Source organism: Lepidothrix coronata, unplaced genomic scaffold (assembly GCF_001604755.1).
Source record: "Lepidothrix coronata isolate B3197 unplaced genomic scaffold, Lepidothrix_coronata-1.0 Scaffold82, whole genome shotgun sequence".
NCBI lineage: Eukaryota > Metazoa > Chordata > Aves > Passeriformes > Pipridae > Lepidothrix > Lepidothrix coronata.
Window position 1 is genome coordinate 3,062,687 of NW_016690262.1, and position 19,881 is coordinate 3,082,567.

Genomic DNA, 19,881 nt, shown 5'->3' on the forward strand with positions numbered 1-19,881 from the left:
CTTTTAATTGCATCAGCTGCAATTTCTTTTTCTCTAAATAAAATGCTTGTTCTGATCTAATTAAGCCCCCATTACCTACCTGCCTATTACCATAATTATCTTCATTATTGCAATGTCTCCTCACAGCATTCAATATGTTTGCCTCCCTGGGGGTTGCATTGTAAAGTAGGTGCAGCATATACCTTTCTAAATGACCTTTGAAGCGACATACATCAAATTTAATTTGTTTTTAAATCCTGGCCTTGCAGCAACTGACCTTAAAAGTCATGTCGATATTTGTTTGATGTAAGATAATTTTGTCTGTAGACACTGATACTCACTGATTTAACTACATAAAGAAACGGGAAACAAAGAAAATAACTTGAGGCAAAAATCTTTACTGACGTCTACTGAATTGGCATGTTCAGATATAATATTTTAAAATAGTCCTTCTTGACTTAGATGTTGTAAAAATTTTTTTTCTCTGTGTGTTTTATTTTTTGCCTGCTGTTATAACTGGTGCTTACAGTCGTTAATCTTAGAAAATTATTCCCCAAGAAATTTCTAGATGGTTATTTTGTCTGGTCAATGTTTGTGGGCTGTATCAAGAAGTAAAAGAAAAAAAAAAGAGATAAAAGAAAAAGAGAGTTTTGCTGTTAAGTGATTAAAGCCTCAATTCAGGGAGCTCACTTAGTTGTCAACTTCTTTATTAAAATCTATTAATCTTTCCTATGATATTCGAGTTGCATATTTTCACATTTCTTCCATGACTTCAACAAAAAACTGAACGCATTTTTATCGTGGTAGTTTATTGGGGCTTTTTTATATGCTTTTTAAGATGAAAGATACGCAGTAAAGCTAATACTGTATGTATTATGTAGCACGTTTAATGTAGCATCGTATATTAATTATCATATACTAATTAAGATTGCTAAGGTGAGGGGATAGTGCAAGACTAATCAGTCACTCATTTTCTAAGAAAAGGGGTAAGCTATAATTATGTATGATGGAAAAAGAACTTGTTGGCTGGTGACAAGTTATTAGCATTGGGGGTTTTTCCATTATGAGATTATAATGTCATAAATTACCTTGTTTCTCTTCCCTCTGACCCCCACAAAAGGTTGGCACATGGTGATAAATTTGCTGCATAGGTGACACTGGAAGGCTTTGTGTGTGAAGAAGAGGAGGGAGATGCCTGATAAATGGCAGCACCTGTGTGACAGAAATGGAAAAGGTAAAAAAAAATGAGAAAATCAAGGTCAGACAGTGGATGACTGATGACAAGAATTTCTCTCACAGTGCTGGAGGCTTGTCAGGTGGAAGTGGCGGAGAAGAATGAAAAATGTGAATGTTTTAATTGGTCATGGGATATGAGACTAATTCACCTGGGTGATCAGGAGACTGCCAAGGTGATCAGGAAACTAATAAGCCAGTCTTGTAGGAAGAGGCCAAAAGATGTGCTCTGTCTGGCAAAATGAAAGGTCAAAATGGGATACTGGGGTTTCTATCAGAGTGCCAAATAAGGGGGGTGAGCAAAATGCCTGTTCTGTCACAAGAGCAAATGAGTATGAAACTTTACAGCCTGGGGCCACATGGTGAGAGAGAGATAACAACAGTGGGAGAGTGTCAAGGTTCAGGGAGTGTAGTTTTGTGGTATATGAAGAGAACTGACACAGTTTAATCTGCAGAAGGGAAAGCCGAAAAGATCTAATTGCTGTCTTCGAGAACCGAAATGGAATTTACAGAGAAGACAGAGCTAGGCTCTTCTCAAGGATACACAGCGAAAACATGACAGGCAACAGTCATAAGCAGCAGCAAGAGGAATTACAACTGATATACAGAAAAAAATTCTTTGCAGTGAGAGTGGTTAAGCAGTGGAAAGGCTGTGCTGGAGCCTCAAGCATTGGTGACAAGAAACTCTCTTGTAATTTAGAACGGATATTATTAAAGTAACATGATGAATTAGATAGGAAGGGACCTTTGGAGGTCACCGAGCCGAGTCTCTTGCTGAAAGTTTCCACATCAAATGAGGCTGACCAGGGCCTTGTCTAGCTGAATCCTAAATCTTGCCAAGGATGGGGATTGCACAACTGCTCTGGACAACCTTTTCCTAGGCTTAACAACTCTGCCTGCAAAGATCCTGAAGAGAAGGATCCTGCTGACTTCAAAGGCAGTTGGATTATGTCCTAGATGAGGCAGAATATTTGTTTGCCATATTTTTCTGAAATATCTGTTCTAACAAATTCAACATTTCAGCTGTTCCATGTTTTTCTATAACTTTCCACAGTTATTGAACTGCGTGACATGTTCCTCTTTGGTGTCACTTCTTATCTAGATAGCAATTTTTCTCCTTCAGTTATGGCTTTTCCTTGTTCAGTAGAATTCATTTGTAGAAATCTTATGCAAATATGAACTCAGTGGTTTTCCTGTCTGATTACAGCTCCATTTAGATGACATTAATATCAGTGGTACTGAGCACTGCCTGAATTAAATACTGAATTAATTCAGCTAATGAAAGCTGAAGGACACACTGTTTGCTTTAAGCATGCAACATGGGTGGCTTAGCTGTTGGTTCAGAGGACTGAAAGAGAATCTTTGTATCAAGAGTTCACTTTCCTGATATTGTAAGGAGCTCTCTCTTATCATTTCTTTCACAGAACTTAACAAGCCCCCATTGTATTTCCCCTCACCGGGTTTTTGAAAAGCATTGTGGATAAAGGACAGAATTGCACCCAGTGTAGCACAGCATCATGGAGCAATTCATCACATACTGAATTTCATGGTGTAGGTGATGTAACACCTGTATTATACGTAAGATGTTTGAATGCAGGTAATCGAGTGTCAAATCATATGCTTCTTGGCACTATGAATAACCAGACTTGGAACCATTTCCAAGCATGGACATCAGTCCTCAGTATTCTGATTGATTTAGAAAACCCATTTGTTCATGTTCCACTACTGTTAGTTGATATTCTGACAATAGTTTTTATTCATTCTCATTTGTATTTTGTTAGATTTCATTTATAGTAAAAAGTTGTAGTAACGGTTCTATTGATTCTCAAATACTTGTACATTTAAACTTACTGAAATGTCACTATACATATTCATGTGCTCACCATGTTCACTAAACTCCTTATTTATATTTACTGGGGAGTAATCTGTAGTCCTATTCTGAGCTAAAGCTTATCCAGGGGTGATGTATTGTGAAATACATTTCCATTTTTATAATAAGTGTTCCAAGCGTGGTGCTATTAAAAAGCAGAGCAGAAGCATTTTTGGTGAAGTATAAGGGGGAATTGAAGAGTTTGCTTCAATTATTTTATTGTATTTATGTATTATGTGAAACACTGATGGAAAACTGCAGCCCTGATGTAGCTATGGTAAAACTGCAAATGAAGAACAAGAAAAAAGCAAACAGTTTCTGAAAACAGCATCCTGGGCTGGCAGCTGGTTTCTTTGCTTCTTTTTACAAGGTTATAGTTCTTTTTGACAAGATGGAGATCTCTCTAACTCACTGTAGATGTGCAGTGTGCACACTGAGTGCATGTCTGATGTGATCATTGGAAGTATCATCAAGGTGTTTGAGGAGTTGTTTGTTTGTTTTATTGTATTTCTTTTTGTTGTCCTGTCTCTGGGCAGTCTGTTGCCATCTGCAGCTAGGATGTGGCTGTGTATTTTATGCAAAGTTAAATACTTGTCTACAAGGGCCTTGAGGCTATGAATTTGTGATTTGCATGATGATGAGTGAAGTTAGATAGGAATAACTTTTGGTCACAGCCTGCTCCTCTTGGTCTGACCCACTCTGAGCTTGAAGACCTTCCAGGCATCCTAGAAAAGCTAGTTGTGTAACAGATTTGGGCTGGAAGATGAATGGGATGCCCCTGGCAGCTGGTATGTTTCTAGAGCATTTTCATTTGTATCATTATCCAGCTGAAGTAAGAAGTTACTTGCATTTGTTTTTTGCAAGTGGTTGCTTGGTGGATTTTATTTTCATAGTGATATTTTTTCCACTGGTCAGTTAGTTTTAAATCTAATTTAAAAGCTCAGGCGTTTTAAAAGAGCACACTTTTCTTCAATGTTAAATCCAGCTAAAACAGCCTGGAATGAACTGGAGCACTGGCCTAGAAAGGAAAGGCTTCACAGCCCATTACTGATCCCCTGAGCCATCTCATCTCCTTTACTGTCATGTAATGTTTGTTTAATGCAAAATTTCCATATAAAGCCAAACAAAATAAAAGCCAAAAAGCAGAACAGCAGCTCTTTGGAGTTAAGGTATTAAAATGTAAAGGTAGTGAAAACGAGATTTCCTTTCATCAGTGCATTAGGGACCTTAGGGCAACCCTCAGCAGGGAAATGCCACGATGGTGAGAAAAGGCTCATCTCAGAAGAGAAGGTGGATGAGGTGTTTGGCAGCATGGGCTGGAGTCCCTGAGGAGTTTTGTTTTCAGCTTCAAGGGAGGGGAGACCCTTATGGGAGCTGGGAGGATTTCTAAAATAAGTGCTCTGGGCCAGTCTGTCACTGTTCATGTTACCAAGTATATCTGGGCAGGAGTGTGTCACTGTGTGACTTACTGAGGACTGCTGTGCATAAGGAGGCACGTCATTCCATGAGTCACTGAGGATTTCTATGCATGACTGACTGTTTCTGTGCTTGAATATGAATAAATAACATTCAGAGCCTCCAGTTATTCTAAAGAGGTTTAATCAAGGCTATCAAATAACTGGATTGTCAAAAACCATCACTTGCTGAATTTATTCATGAGGTTTCAGAGACTAAAGTAAATTCAGTATCTCAGCAGTTTATCCCAGATCTTTTAAAGTTCCCAGGAAGATCAAAGGAAGACCCCTAATTAAGATCCTTGAAAATATGGAATCCAAAAGGGATCACTTGTGTGAAAGGTGGAAGTGATGTGTTAAGAGCCCTGTGCACATACCCCCTCCTGTGGGATGCTTTCAAGCTCAACAAGTGCCTCTGCCGTCACTGTGGATCTGTCCAGTTTTGCACGGTATTGGGTGTTAAGTGCAACATTCACCCCAGATGGTGAGCTGGGGACTGGAGGTACTTGGCAAGGAGGATAGAATGTGTAAAACATGGGTGACAGCCTGAAAATGCTTGCTGAAGGTGCTGGAAGAAGGCAAGGGAGAGAATTGCAGAGCTCACTCGCTGAACGTATGTTAACGTTACGCGTTTTCACACAGGCCTCCTGGGTCTGGCACTTTCAGCAAGGCACTCACCTGGGCTGCCCCTGCATTCCCACTGCCCCCACTGCCACCCTGGCCTTGCCCTAACTCTGCCTTGCACTGGCACCCAGGGGAACATTTGTGTCACAGCCTCCCCCACGTGCAGGTCTGTTGTTTCATCTTAATCTCTCAGATGTCTCGTCACTCCCCCACCACCATGGTGTGGCACAAGTGAAGATAAAAGAGGTGAGTGGGCTGTTCTGTGGATGAAGATTAAGACATGCCAGGAATGAATACCGTAAGAAGAATGGAGATACCTGAAGGCTATCCACAGTTAGGAAGAAATGAATGGCTGAAACATTTATACAGTGGTCTTCAAATTTGAATTATCATGGTATTTGCAGAATTGGCAGAGTTGGTTTGCTCCTGTTGCAGGATGAGAGCCAGGAGCTCATGCAGACTACAAGCAGCATCCAGCCAGGCTGTCCCCACGCCAGTGGGGTGTTCTGAGGCTGCTCTGTTGCAGCCCTTCCCCACGGAGGGCTTTCCCAACAGGGAGCTGTGGAGTCACCCTCTGTACCTCACAGGTACTTCTGTGGTGTGCTTGCAGCAGGCGGAGCTCTAAGTAAATGAACCCCTGCCACGACCTCACCACAGCTTTTCTAAAAGGCTGGTTTTTTTCACCATGGATATGACAGAGCTGGTGGGTGAGTCCAAGTTTGACCCTGAGAAGGCAGTATGCAGGTTTTGAAGCAGCACTTTTTAGGAAATGGTGTAATTCTTCATTTCACAGTTGGGTAGGCACAAGCATAAGGAGTCTCAGTGAATATCTGTGGCCTGCAGCTCTTAAAGAGCACTGGAAGGGTGTCCTGAAAGAAAGCTAAAGAAATTATACATTCTTTCCTCTGAGTAACTCAATCTGCCATTACATCAGACTTCCTTGGATTCAGCTTCAACAGTTGCTCTTCAGCCTGGTGCTGATCTCATCCAAATGTTTGGGTAGCTAGCAGATGGCATTGTTTGCATCTGAGGTGAAGCGGATGTAAAGTTTGGAGTGATTTTTTAACTGCTGGTACTTCATCCCTGCTCCGTTCCAATGCACACTGGAGGCTTACAGAGAAAACACAGTGTGACACAGCCATTCTAAGAGCAGAGCTGGAGTTGAGGTGCTAAAATAAAAGCAGTTATTGAAAGCTAGTCAAATTTTATCCACAGAGAGTTTGCTGCCCTATCTCTGTTGTGCAGCTGCATCTCTTGTGGAGCAGACGCAGCTCATAAATGGGGTGCGGGAATACTACAGACATCCTTGGGAAAGAAAGATGCAGAAATAAATGCAGACAAACATGAAATACAATTATCCAGCTTGGAAATGGGTTGCTACACATTTCTTATTGCCTTTCCTTTGGGGAATTTTGCAGAAACAGACCTTCCACTTTCATCCTCTGACAGAAGATGGCAGCTCCCATAGTCTAATGCGCATTTGCGGCCCTCAAAAGCTTTTGTTCATTATGAACTGAAAGATGACATCCTTGCTGCCCACTGAATCACTGACAGGCAAGACTGTGAGGTTTTTCCTAGTGGAGGCTTGTTGGCAGCTGACTGATAAGTAAGACCTCTTGTGCAGCCCTGGGTAATCCCAGAGTGGCCTGACTGACTGGATCTTACAGGGCAGGCTGTAGAGCTGTCCTGGCTGGGCAGCTGCTGGAGCTGGTGGTGCCTGTGACATGTCTGTTGGCTCACATCCTGGTTTCTGTCCTGAGCTTGTGGGAGCTTGGCTGTTCCCTTGTTTCTGGCCATGGGTCCTTGGCAAAATATCCTTTGCACCAACCCTTGGCCTAACAAGTTGCATAACCTAAGGCTGGCACTTCAATCCCCTCTCAGCCCACATAGTTACAGGGTCCCTGGTCCCTTGTTGGTCAGACCTGTTGGTCTGAACACCTAATCCTTTTTCTGTGTTTTCGGCTCTTCCCTTTCCTGTTGCAGCTTTTCATGCCTTTCATGCTGATTTTAGAGCTGATTCCTACAAATTGGAGAAAAAGTAAAATAGCAGTTCTTGTTACACCCAAATTTCAAATTACTATATATCTCATATTAGTTTTTTTTTTTTTGCTTTGAAATAGTATCTTGTTCAACAAAAGTGAGCAAAATAAAACTGTGAAAGAGAAAAACAGAGGGAGAAGGAAGTCCCCAGAATATTCTAAGTGTTTGAGTGCTTACATAAGCTGTGTGAGAGGAAAGGGCAAGACACACAGTCCCCTGTCATCTTGAACTGGGGAATGTGAAAAGATCCCTTTTGTGGAAAAGGAAGAAAGCAGGAGACTTCTTTTCCCTTTGCTTTGAAACAAGTTGGATTAAATCTTTGACACTAACAGATGGGACTTTCAACCCTTTCCTTTGCAGCTACAAGAAAGGCAATGACTTTGGGTAGGAGCTGTTTGGGCTGAAATGCTGACTTGAAGCCATGAGGAGACAAATTTAGAGGAAGGAAATTCCCTTGAACAAAGATGGTATCAAGGTTTTATTTAGAATTTGTGAATAAAAAGGAGGGAAAATTGATCAATTTTTCCTCATTTCATGAAACTTGCGGGGTATGTTGAACTTTGAACTTCCTAAAAGGGCCTGGGTTCACTGCTGATTCCACAGTTGTGCTGGATTCATCTGTCTGGCTATAAAATAACTGATTTATCAGAGTAATGAAAGCTGGCATAGTTATGTAATGCTTGGGCATTACTTAACAGAATATCTGTGCAGATGCATACTATTATTTAGCAGAAAATGTTCATTTGATGGAAGATATGAAATTTTACATTAAGGCTAATATTTGGAAAAAGAATGAAGAGAACTTTGCCTGCATAAACTATGTTGCAATTTTTATGGGAAATACAATAGAGATGTAAAACAGTTTGAGTTGGGGTTTTTTTACTACAGAAATTTGGCATAATAAGTAAGAAAATTTTAGATGTATACTTTTATCACTTTTCTCTTGATATAACACAAAAATTAATTTTGTCAAGTCTAGTAATCTAGTTAGAGTATTTAGAGTAGTAGAACGTTGGACTGTGATTTATGCAGTGTAAAAAAATAACTTTCTACATGAGGAGAAAGTCATCTATTTGATAGAGCTACTCAGTATATTGCAGCTTGCAAGTGTAAGCCACAGTACTGTGCTTTCCTTTTGCAGTACTTGTATGCAATTATTGAGAATATTTAACACATTTTGTCTGTACTGCAAGTTGAATTTACATCAAAGGTACTTTTATTTCCCCACCATAATTCTTTTTTCAGTTTGACTGTCTGTTTCTCCAATGTTAGTTAGCAGCAATGCTGGTAAGAAAAAGTGAGATGAGGACAGTCATGGATAAAATATGAAATAAATATTAATTGTGGGATTCTTTATCTAAAAATTAATTTAAAGTACAATGACAAATATATTCTATAGCTAGAAAATTTGCATGTTGTAATATAGCCATGAAATTAATGTATTGGGTTTCTTACTTTTGCAGTATCTGTCCTGCAAGCTTTTAGTATTTCAATAAATCGTAGCTGCCTGTGAGAGTAGCTGGTCACTGGTGCTAATTGAATGCTTCTGGATTGTTAGCTTTGATCTGTGATGAGGTTTCCATGGTGATATCAGCAGATGATACTATGGCCACAACTATTTCTTTGTGCTGATGTGATTCTGAACTGCCCACCTCACTGAGGATGAAATCCCAGCTCTGCTGAAAATCATTGGGAGTCTGCTGTTGATTTCAGTGAATTTGATGTTGTCTCTGTCATGACTGGGTTTGGAAATGTGCTCTGGAGTCATATAGGTCCCAAGTGAAGGCAGTTTGGAGTCAGAACAATATTTCTGGTTTAAATTTTTCCCTGTGTTACTCGAAACCAGATGGAACTTGCTGGCATTCAAACCCACTCCCAGACTGCTCATGTCTCCACATTAAATAAGTTATGTGAGCCATTTCCCTCATAACTTAAACCCTCAGTCTGGGCTTATTTGATTTCATCCCACAGAAGCCCTTAGAGTGGAGTGGGACAATATGGCAGAAGGGATCGTAAAAGTACAGAGGAATGTTCCCCTTCAGAGAGCTTGCAGTTGGATACAGATGAGCTTCTGAGAAAGCCTGGGAAAGAAGGAGGTTTAGGAGAGTTGGCAGTGATCAGCCCAAACCAGTTGCTGCCTGGCTACACTGATTTGGATATTTTGTCATTTGAATAATTGACACTGGTTTTAAGGAAGCTTTTGAAGGAAGACAAAGTGATTTGCTCTTCTGCATGAAGCAGGTGGAAGAAAGCATGGCATGGGCAGAGGGTGGCAAAGTGGGAGAGGATGCAGCAGTGGCAAACTGAAGGATTGTGATGTCCCTAAAAGGGGCAAGTTGGTAGCAAAAATTGAGCATGACCAGGAAGGAAGAGCTAGTGAAAGGATATAAAGGAAGGGAGGAAAAGGGCCAAGATAAGATGGTGATCTTATTTTAGAAATTTTCTGTATTGGCCTAAATATGGTAGGATTGCATTTGCCAGGACAAGACAGAAGGAAGCTCCTGTAACTACATGAGATGGGCGAAGTTCCTGTTAGGACATGAGATGGGTTCCTAGGTAAGACTTTTTACATATAAGTGTGGTTAAGAAAGTGTAATTTTCAAGAGATTATGTGACAAGAAATAGCAAGCTTTAGAAGTAATCAGGGTAAGAGAATCTCTGAAGTAAGAAATAGTTTTCAAACTTTTCTACCTCCTTATGCTAGTGAGACGGTCTTGGGTCAGATAACAGCAGAAAAGAAGCATTTCTGTAATACTTCAACTGTTTTTTAAAGTTGAGAATGGGACAAGGGACGGGATTGGTTGTAGACCATCAAAAGACCTCTTAAGGAAGGATGTGAGCTGTGATCTTTACCATATATTCTTTTGGACTGATAAGTAGCTGTTTCTCCTAGAAGGAAAAATATCCTAAATAATATCCCCTTCCTTGATCCTTGTGTTAAAGTTGAAGTATGAGCACGTGGAAAGGTTCAAGAAAGAAATGTAAGGAAAGTGAAAAAAGATGTATTAAAGGTACATATTTTAAGAAATCGCTTTGAATTTTTTGCTGAAACTTTTTTTTTAATGACGAAAGCAATACAATCTCACTTGTGTCAGTTTTATGTTTAGTTCTACAACTTCTCTAAATATTGTGTAAATCCAACCGTCTTGTGAAGACACCAGTGGTTTTCCTCCTGGACTGCAGAGAACGGGTTCTCATGGAGCAAGGGTGACCTCTTGTGGTCCTCTGGTAGAGCTTCAGGTTTGGCTCAGGTTTGGTTCATGTATAAAGGAGTTCGGATTTTTATTAAATTAGGGAGAGCCACAACATACATTAACTATTCCTATAGCAATACTTTATTTAAGTGGGGAGTACAAGCATGCTCACAGAGAGTGTGGTTTTTCCTATTTGCTGGAATTTCCCTCATGTTAATGTTCTAAGCTGAAATGGATTTTTTTTTTGATAATCTACAAAATTGAAACAACAACAAAAAAAGCAAATAAGATTTGTGGAATAAATCCTTCTAGATAAATGTTCCTATCAGTCTAGATGTGTGCAACCCTGTGCTACTATACAGGAAAATGCTACATTTTCACTGTTTACACCGACTGAAGCAGAGACTAAATATTTTGCATCAGCTGGAGAAAAATGTATTTCTAAAAATATTTTCTTATAAATAACCCAACCTACTCTCATATTGGCTATTGTTTTTAATGATACTTCATGCTGACACTGTTCTCCTAAAGTTACCATTACCTTTAATCATGCAAAAGCTTGTATTATTTAAACATACATTGTTTGTGTTTAACCATGGTCCGAAAGTTCAAAATCTTTGGACTGATCTGAAATGAAGTTCAAACCTCTGGTGGGTTTGAGGAAGGAAACTATCTATCTTTTCTATAGCATCAAAATCCTTGCTAGGCTTCCTTTCTGCCTCTACTAGGTAGTGCAGTGTGCTCTGAAATGTGACGTGCAAGTAGCCCTCAAAGGCTGTGTACAGATCTAAGTTCTGTCATTCTCCTTGGGTAAGTGTTGTCAAAGTTATTGTAAAATCTGTAGCTTGAAGACTGGGACTTCAATATAAAAAAAAAAATCTCAATATATCAGTGAGGGAGCACATCTAAACTTCTCAATAACTTCGGGAAGAAAGGCTTGATTAGAAACAGACACCTCATTACTATGAGATGTCATTGTAACTGAGAGTATTGGAAAACTCAGATGCTGGACTGTGAGGAATTTCAGGCTGCATTTTTCTGATGGTTGATGCTAGCACAAAGCAAAGGTCTTGTGCTTCAAGATCTAAGACAGTCATCTCTGGAAGGCAGTATAGTATGAGCTGGAGGCAATGACGAGAGGACAAATCAGCCCACATCAGCTTATCACGGGTCTTTTTGTACCTTCCAACGTGTTTCCTTGTTTTGTCCATTAAGTGGTGATTCACATAGATTGTATGTCTGCTAAAATACATCCATTTCCAAGGTCCTATGAATAAATCACTAGGCTGACTATCAGGAAAAAATAGACTACCAGAAGAAAGCAGTTTTTTCTCTGCACAAATCATTCTGATATGCATGAAGGCAACATAAATATTTCCTAAATTGTGTGGAAACATTGCCACTATCAGCACACCAAGCACATGATATGTTTATTTTCAAGCTACCCTGCACGATACTCTAGTGGTGTTACCTGGCCAGTTGTCCAGAACTAATCAGTGTCGACAGGACATCAGAAGGTCCACAAGAAAACCAAATTTAGAAGCCACCACGTGCACATTAGTATATAGTCAGGCAGGCAAGAAGCAGTGCCTGCACACAAGAATTGTCATGGTCTGCTCCTACCACACATCAGTGACAGCTGCTCATTGTCCCTATTCTCAGGTAACCAACAGGCATGGGACACAAATGATGGGTTTTCTTCTTTTTGTTTGGTTTCTGGTTTTCTAGGATTCTGTAGCCCTCCAGTTCTGAAAGGCAGAGAAATGCTGCACTGTAGCTACTGCTTATGAGTTCTCATCTTGATTTAAAATACTGCGAGGGAACTTTGATCAAATCTCTGGGGTAAGCACTGAAAACACCAAAGCAGCCTGAAGTTACTTATTTGAGCAGTTAGTTCCTCAGGGGGCTGACCCACAGCCACAGATTAACTCTGAGAGTGCCTATCGAGTGCTTCCTTGTCATGAGGGGTTGGCTAGTTACTGGGTACCACAGAATGTCCCAAAAGTTTTGAATATGTTTACATAGGAAGTGGAGCATTTTCATTTTGGTGCGCTTTCCCTTCCGCTTTAAAACAGAGAAGGAAGATACAGGTGATTCCTGCTCCAAGAGAGGCCACTCATCCAGAAGACCTTTCAGCCACATGAAAGGCACTAAATGAATCCCTGTTCCTCAAAGGTGATGATGACAATGATAATAATAGTAATTAATGTTATTAAAAACAGAACATTGGCAGAAAAACACAAGTATAGCTATCTCTGTAAAAACACACACACGTATTTCCAATCATTGGCTTTTCCACCACCCTTAGGAGTGCAGAGTAATGTTTCTCAGCCACAGCCTTCCTTCTCTTCTGTAGTGCAGAGCCCCACATGGTGAGTAGAGGAGGCTGGAAGCTTCTCTTGCCTCAAGGTGGGGAGAAAGTCTCTGTCTGCTTTCTCTGACTTCTCTGGGTGTCCTAACAGACTAAAGGGGTGAGGGTTTCCTGAAAAATAATTTCAGCCTTTTTTATTTCAAAAACTTGTCTAAAGGCTGATTTTCTAAAAGCTGGACTATGGAAGGCTCAATATTTGATAACTATGGTAAAATATTTTTCCTAGACCTCTCTGGGCTATTTGGAATCAAGCAGGCATTTGGGTAGGAAACTTCTTGTTAGCTTACATGTGTCAGAACAGGTAGTTGCATTCAATTACTAAACCAAGCACTCTGTTTAGAACCAAAGTGTTCAAGGTAAACAAACCAGAGCAAGGCTATGCTGTGCCTAGAGAAAATAACCTTATTTTTTTTACTAAATGCATGTTTTACATGTACATATACATTTGCCATCTACAATACAGGCAGAGCAGCCTTGCCACCTACTTAAATATTTTGCTAGTTTTTATTTATGGTTTGGATAGTAGGAGCAAAGTGATTTATAGTGGAAGTAACTTTTGCCTGTGTTCATGGGTAGCTTAGGAGTCAACTAATGAATTTCTACAAACTTACTTTGAAGATCAAAAAATACTTTGTAAAGTTTGAGAAGTATAGTGGAATATAAAACCCCATAGACATTCTTGAAATGCTAACAAGTTGAAAATTTACCTTTTCTTTCTAACGTCTCATAAAACATGGACCTAGGAACGATATCTGATATTAAAAACCATATTAACAATTTAAATGTTAATAACATCATTAGCATTGTAGGAAATCAGCATAGTTGATCATAATGGACTCTCTTACAGGAATCCTAATTAGTCTTTGCTATCGGTGGCAAAAACAAACAAACCCATACTGACTCTAGAAAAGTCTTTTCTTCTCCCAGGATGATGGTAAAATGAACAATTACATTGACTTGTATGACAACAAAACTTTTAGTCTCTTCACAAAAAGAAGCTTTTAGACAAGATATTGACTAAAGCATATGCCAAATAAAGGTGTAATGTAATAAAGGGATCTGAGCAATTTAACTCTGTCAGATAAACAGCAGTGTTATTGCACACTGCTGCACTCGATTCTTTATTAAAAAAAAGGCCCAGATCAGAGATTAGAACGAGAACTTGATGAGCAAACTTCCTTGAATGACTTTTTTGCTAAAAGTGTACTTATAAATCATTCATCAGTTCTTCCTCTGCGTGGACCATTTCTCTGTCGTGCAGTTGTAGTGGTAAACAGTTTATAAATGTATGAGATAAGAGGACACAATACAAAGGACAGGGCTATTATCTAAACTCTAAATGCAATGTCTGAAGTATATGAGTGATGAGTTGAGAACATTTACTTTTGAAGACTAGCCTTACAGGAGGACAGAGATCTAAAGCACAAAGAGGATGAGAAGTAGTAATAGCTCAAAATTAATAAAAACCCATCTGAGCTCTATCAATTTTTTAAGTAAAAACTTTGCGTACTTTTTCCTTTAACTCTGAGTACAAAGTCTTCATAGGCTCTAGTCTGAGTCACAGTCCAGGTAACTCATAGCCTTCCATTCTTTTTCTTAGGTGCCAAATCCTAAATTGCTATTTTCCTTCCACTGCATTTAGCCCTTTTGATATACCAACAGAGGGCAATTACATCCCCTTGTTGCAAAGCTTTTCACTTTTTCATTAATAATTCTTTACTTCTTCAGTCTTCTAACTGCTCCTTTCTGCATCTTCTACCAGGGCAGTTCCTCATATGCACAGCTCCAGGTGGGTTTCCTTGAGACCTCGTGTGAAAAGATTTGTATGCCCCCCACTGCTGCTGATCCTGCCTGCTAATGCATTTTAAGCTCACATTTGAAGGAGGAAAGAGTGTTAATTGGATCTTTGTGACATTATCATCTTCATGAACGAGTATCCCAAACAATAAGCTTCCAGTTAAGATCAGAAGTATGTATTTTCAGTCTGTAAATTCATGAGCTGGCATTATGCATTATTGAATTTCATCACATCTCTCTCAGTTGGATCAATAAGGTTCTCCTGGGTTCCTTTCTCTCTGTTGCCAATGGCACCTTATTTTATGTCATCAATGAATTCCCCATTTTGTTTGTATGCACTATGGTCATTAATGATCTCATTAAATATGATCAGTCCCAGGAATCTCTCTTTGGAAACCTCTGTAAGTAACCTCACCCATCTGTTTTCAGGAGAACATATTACTGTCTTCTATTTGGCCAAGTGTCTGTGTTTGCTGCCTGTGTGACACTGTTTAAATCCTTTATTGAAGTTCACCAGCAAGGTGTATTAGTAGAGGAAAACACCCAATTAATTCAGGTATGTGCTTCCTGTCTCTCAAAAAAAGATCAGGAATCTCTGCATATGTTTGAATTGCCCCATATAAACATTCCCACCCTTATCCTGGGAACATCTATTTTTCATTACTGCATTCAGAGGATTGGTGGTGGTTGCTCAAGGAACAAGATGCAGGATGTCCGGCGAGCAAGTAACTTTGTCTGTGTGACTACTACCTCTTCTGCAGCATATTCACTGATATGTTTCAACCAAAATAGTGTGAAGCAGGATTCTGCCACTAATTCGAAAACTGCAGTAGTATTTAATATATGTCGTCCACAATAGACAGTATGTTCTTCCACATTGAGACTCAATTCTGTACTTCTTTTAGGCAAAGAATGGCAACCTCTACTTCCAAGATTTATCATTGTACCACAGAAGTTATGAGCCACCTGACTAGCACTTAGCATGACTCTCTTCATTCAAGATCATATGAACATCCAGAATAAGACACAGATCATCTCTAATCACGCATTTCTCTGCAGCATCTGCAGCATATTCCACTCATTACACAGTCTTGGCTAATACATTTCCAATTTGTCTGGTTTTTTTTTGAAAGAATCTCTTTTATAGGTTACAGCTTGTTTTAGGTTCTTCACAGTATTTCCCCTGGAAGATGATTAAAACACTAGAGACCGACACCATTTTGGAGCTGTAATTCTTGTGTATTAAGACATTCTGGCTCAGCAGGACTGCACTTCACTCTGTGTGTGTCTCTCATCACCAGAGCAGCCAGCACAGATGCAGAAATACAGATCTGAGCATTATTCCACACTTAAGCTAAATGCTGTCTCCAGTTGGTCAGGCTGACTGTTCAAGGAAGATGCTCATCACAGTAGTTCCCTCATTTCCCCCCCATGCTGTAGACTGTGGAAGATGTTAAGCTTAGTAGCTGCAGCTTAACATCAACAAAGGTTGGCCCTGGTCAGCCTTTGATATTTTTGGTTACATATGCTCTGCCTTAAAAGGTGGCAAGTAGGCAAGGAGGAATAAGTAAGGTGAACACTTGTAATCGAGTTATTGGTGTCCTGCAGGAGAAACCTGGCTGGGATGGCAGGAAGAGCTGGCCTGATGCTGACAGCTTGGCTACCCTGCAGAGCTGGGGTTGGGTTTTGTCTGTTCACTTTTTCTCTGAGACATTCAAATACCTCCCTTTATTGAACAGCAAGGAAAATAACCTATTAACAGGAGAAAACTTTCGATATTTTTACATTGCAAAGGAAAAGCCAATATTTTGACTAGGGGCTGAATAAGCTTCTACATGAGATTAATGAGAAATGTGGAAAATGCAGAAAGTTTAAGGGAACCGAGTGAGCTATTACAGAAGAGAAAGAAATTGCAGAAAGATGACATGTTTCTTTCAAATGCTGTATATTTTTAGGAAGCTATAATAGAATAAGGAATGGGCAGAAGGGTGTTCATCATCATCAATCTCCTGGGTTCTTGTACTTTACCAAAAAATTTCTAATGGAAGTAGGCACTAAACAAATATGATCAGGCATGTCAGTTTTTGCCTCTGGGACACAGGGAGCACCATCTCACTATGAAGACTTAATATTGAGATCAAAGAAGGTAAAGCTTCTTTGAACTCTTCTCATAATTTTAAAATGGAAATATCACTTTCCCTATAAATTATATTGAACTTTTCCTATAGCTCCATGAGGAGTTTATTTTGGCTCCAACACAGAGTTTTTTTCTGGAACTTTACTCTGAAGCTTTCTTTAGAGTATCAAAGCATTATCAAAAATATTTCAGACTGACCTAAGCAAATGAAACCAGAACTGCAGTGGCAACTATAGTAGTTCAAACAATGTTACAGAAGAATGAAGCAGTATCACAATCTAAGGCACGATTCTGGAATAAAGTGACAGGTAATTTAGCTATTAGCATATGAATAGGAAGATGGATGGAGTATTAGCAATGTCAGTTCGGACAAGAAAAGAGTAATGCTCAATTAACTCTCTAAATGAACAAACACAACGTGTTTTTTTAACTCAAACCACAGTTTTGGCAGCAAATGGGTGAGGGCATGCTGTTGCTTTATCCTTTGTGTGGTCTCCCAGTGTTAACATCTGTTCTTCTCCAGCTGTAAAAAAGAATAAATTTCATTCTCATGGCTGGGGAAGGCAAAAGAACTCCTTGTCCTGAGCACCTGCAGAGAGATCATATCTCCATCAACTTTCCTGCTGTCCATCAGCCTCAAGAAACCTTCAAGCTGCACTGAAGTTGACACTAACCCCAAGTCTCTCCCAGCCAGCACCTGCTAGGACCCTACCCCTGTGGGGACTTGTCACACTCAGAGCAGAGGGAACTGACCAAAACCTCCTGAGAGCAGAGAGAAAGGTGGGATTTCTCACCTACTCTGTGGTGGATATTTTCCATAGCTTTGCTTTGGCTTTTGTCTAGTTCAATACAGAATCACTGACCCTTGGGAATATCTAGGTCCTATATAGAATAAGGTATTAACTTTGCATGCTCTGAATTGCTTGCTGGAGGATCTTTCCATTAGTCATAAAGGAAGCCAATGCACCTACTTTGGGCTTTTTGAATATCCTGCAATGCCATCTTCTGTATTCTTCTGTATTAAGATTCCTAATTTCCAGGTAAATCCCTATTTCATCAGAATTTAGGCAACCTAGTCTTTTAAAGCCTTGCTTTTAAACCTTTTGCCATTTTACCTCTTGGACTGTCCCAAGATGCTGAGATAGAGGTCCAAAACCACCAAGGGATTCCATAAAAGAAGGGTTTGATAATCTGGCAGAGATACCTCACCTTCAACTGAAGCAATTCCTAGCCATTCCCTTTGAGATTGTTAGGAATTTTGGGTACAACCACACAATCCAGCACAATCTAAGCATAACAAGTTACCTTTTAAACCCGAAAGAGTATAAACTAATGAACTTTACCTTTTGAAAGGACAATCTAACACAGTATTGCAGCACATAGTAGAGGTAGTTATACAGTGAATTTCAACATTGCTCATTATCAGCTGTTGCCTAAATCCAGCTTCTGAATTTTTATATATCAAATCCGGAGCTGGAGTTCCCCACACGCCACTCCTCTTCTACTTATTAATCCTGTTTCATATACTCAAGTTTGAATTTGATGGCCTTGTAGTTTTCTGCAAGGTATGCTTCAGCTGGAATTATTGTCGCTTCAGCTGGAATTATTGTCACTTCAGAAACACAGAAAACAGGGAGAAGAATTTGTAATATGTTATTAAAGTAATGTGTAACACTAAAAATTCAAAGATACACCCCTCACTCCAATGCTATAGACACTTTAAAATTATTTTCAGTAGCATATAAACGTAGAGATTGTGCTTTTCACTGTAATTCTGGCAAGGAGATTTGTGATCATGCTGGGTGAGTCCCTTGTATGCTTCTGTGGGCTTGGGTTTTTTGAAGGAGAGAACATAGGGTAGAGTAAGGTGGTGGCAAATGTCTTGCTGGCCTGAGGAGAAACTTATTTACAGCCATTTAGATGTTCATTGAAAGCATAGTTTGTTTGTGCCAGGATCAGAACAGAGCTCTGGGGGACCTCAGATATTCCTGTGAACAGAAATAAATAACATGGAAAGGGAACCTCAGATATTCTTGTGAACAGAAACAAATAACATGGGAAGAACCACCATCAACAATTGCACCACACTGGGTGATTTTAAGTCAAAGCATTTACCCAGCTAATTGTAGTTCAGCTTTCAGCAACAAAAGTGCTCAAGTATTCTGTTTGTTTCATTCAGGAATACTTTCAAGGCGAGAAGTGACCCCTGGATTATAAATTAATTGTGAAGAATTTCACATCTTGCACTTAAAGCATGCTTTTCAGTGGTGTTTGTTTGTTTAATTTGAATATAAGAGCAGATTGTCTTTCACTTCCCAGGACAATCACCCTTCTGAATTTTTACCAGTGGACAAGCGCTGTTTAATCAGCTACTTTTGCTCTGAGTTGCATTGTCTAGTTTAATCTTTGATTCCTGTTATGCTTTTATCCACTAGCTTAAAGAGCCTATTAATACCTGTTGTTATATCCCTGTGATGGTCCTTACACAATGTAATCATATCACCTCCCTTCTTGAGAAGCTGAATAGATTGGGCACCTGAAATCTCTCCCTGGAGAGGAATTACTTCTCATTATTTTTAGGGTTCTTTTCTTAACCTTCTCAAGCATTTCAATATCTTTTTTTTTTTTTTTAAATGTACATCCCAAAACTGGATAGCTTCCAATATTTATCTCACTGGTGTTTCATGCAGAGAGAAAATCGCTTCCCTATTCCTACTCGATACTCCTCTGAAACATCCGAGGCTAGCTGCATCCTCATTAGGCCCCTTTTCCCTAGGAGTATAGCAAAATTCCTTCCTCCTCTGACCCCCAAACCCTTCCCTGTGTGTACTGCTCCACAGTAGCTGGCAGCTTCAGTCCCCTAGAGCCGTGTTTTTGCATTAAGCTCTATTAAAGGACATTCTGTTTCAACCAAGTTCATCTTATCTTGTCCGTAATAGGTTATCCATGTAATGAGAATGTCATGTATCATTTTCAAAAACCCGCTGCAGACATGGTTGTGTAACTTTACTAACCACACTGATAATTTCCTCACAAAAACATGAATCATGTTTGCTTGGCAGGTCACTTCCCATAAAAACAGACTTTATCCCCATATATTGGATTTTTTCTCTCTTGTTTTTCTTGGGGTTGGTTAATGTTAGGCTAATCAGCCTGTCACCATAATTAGCTTTCCTGGATCT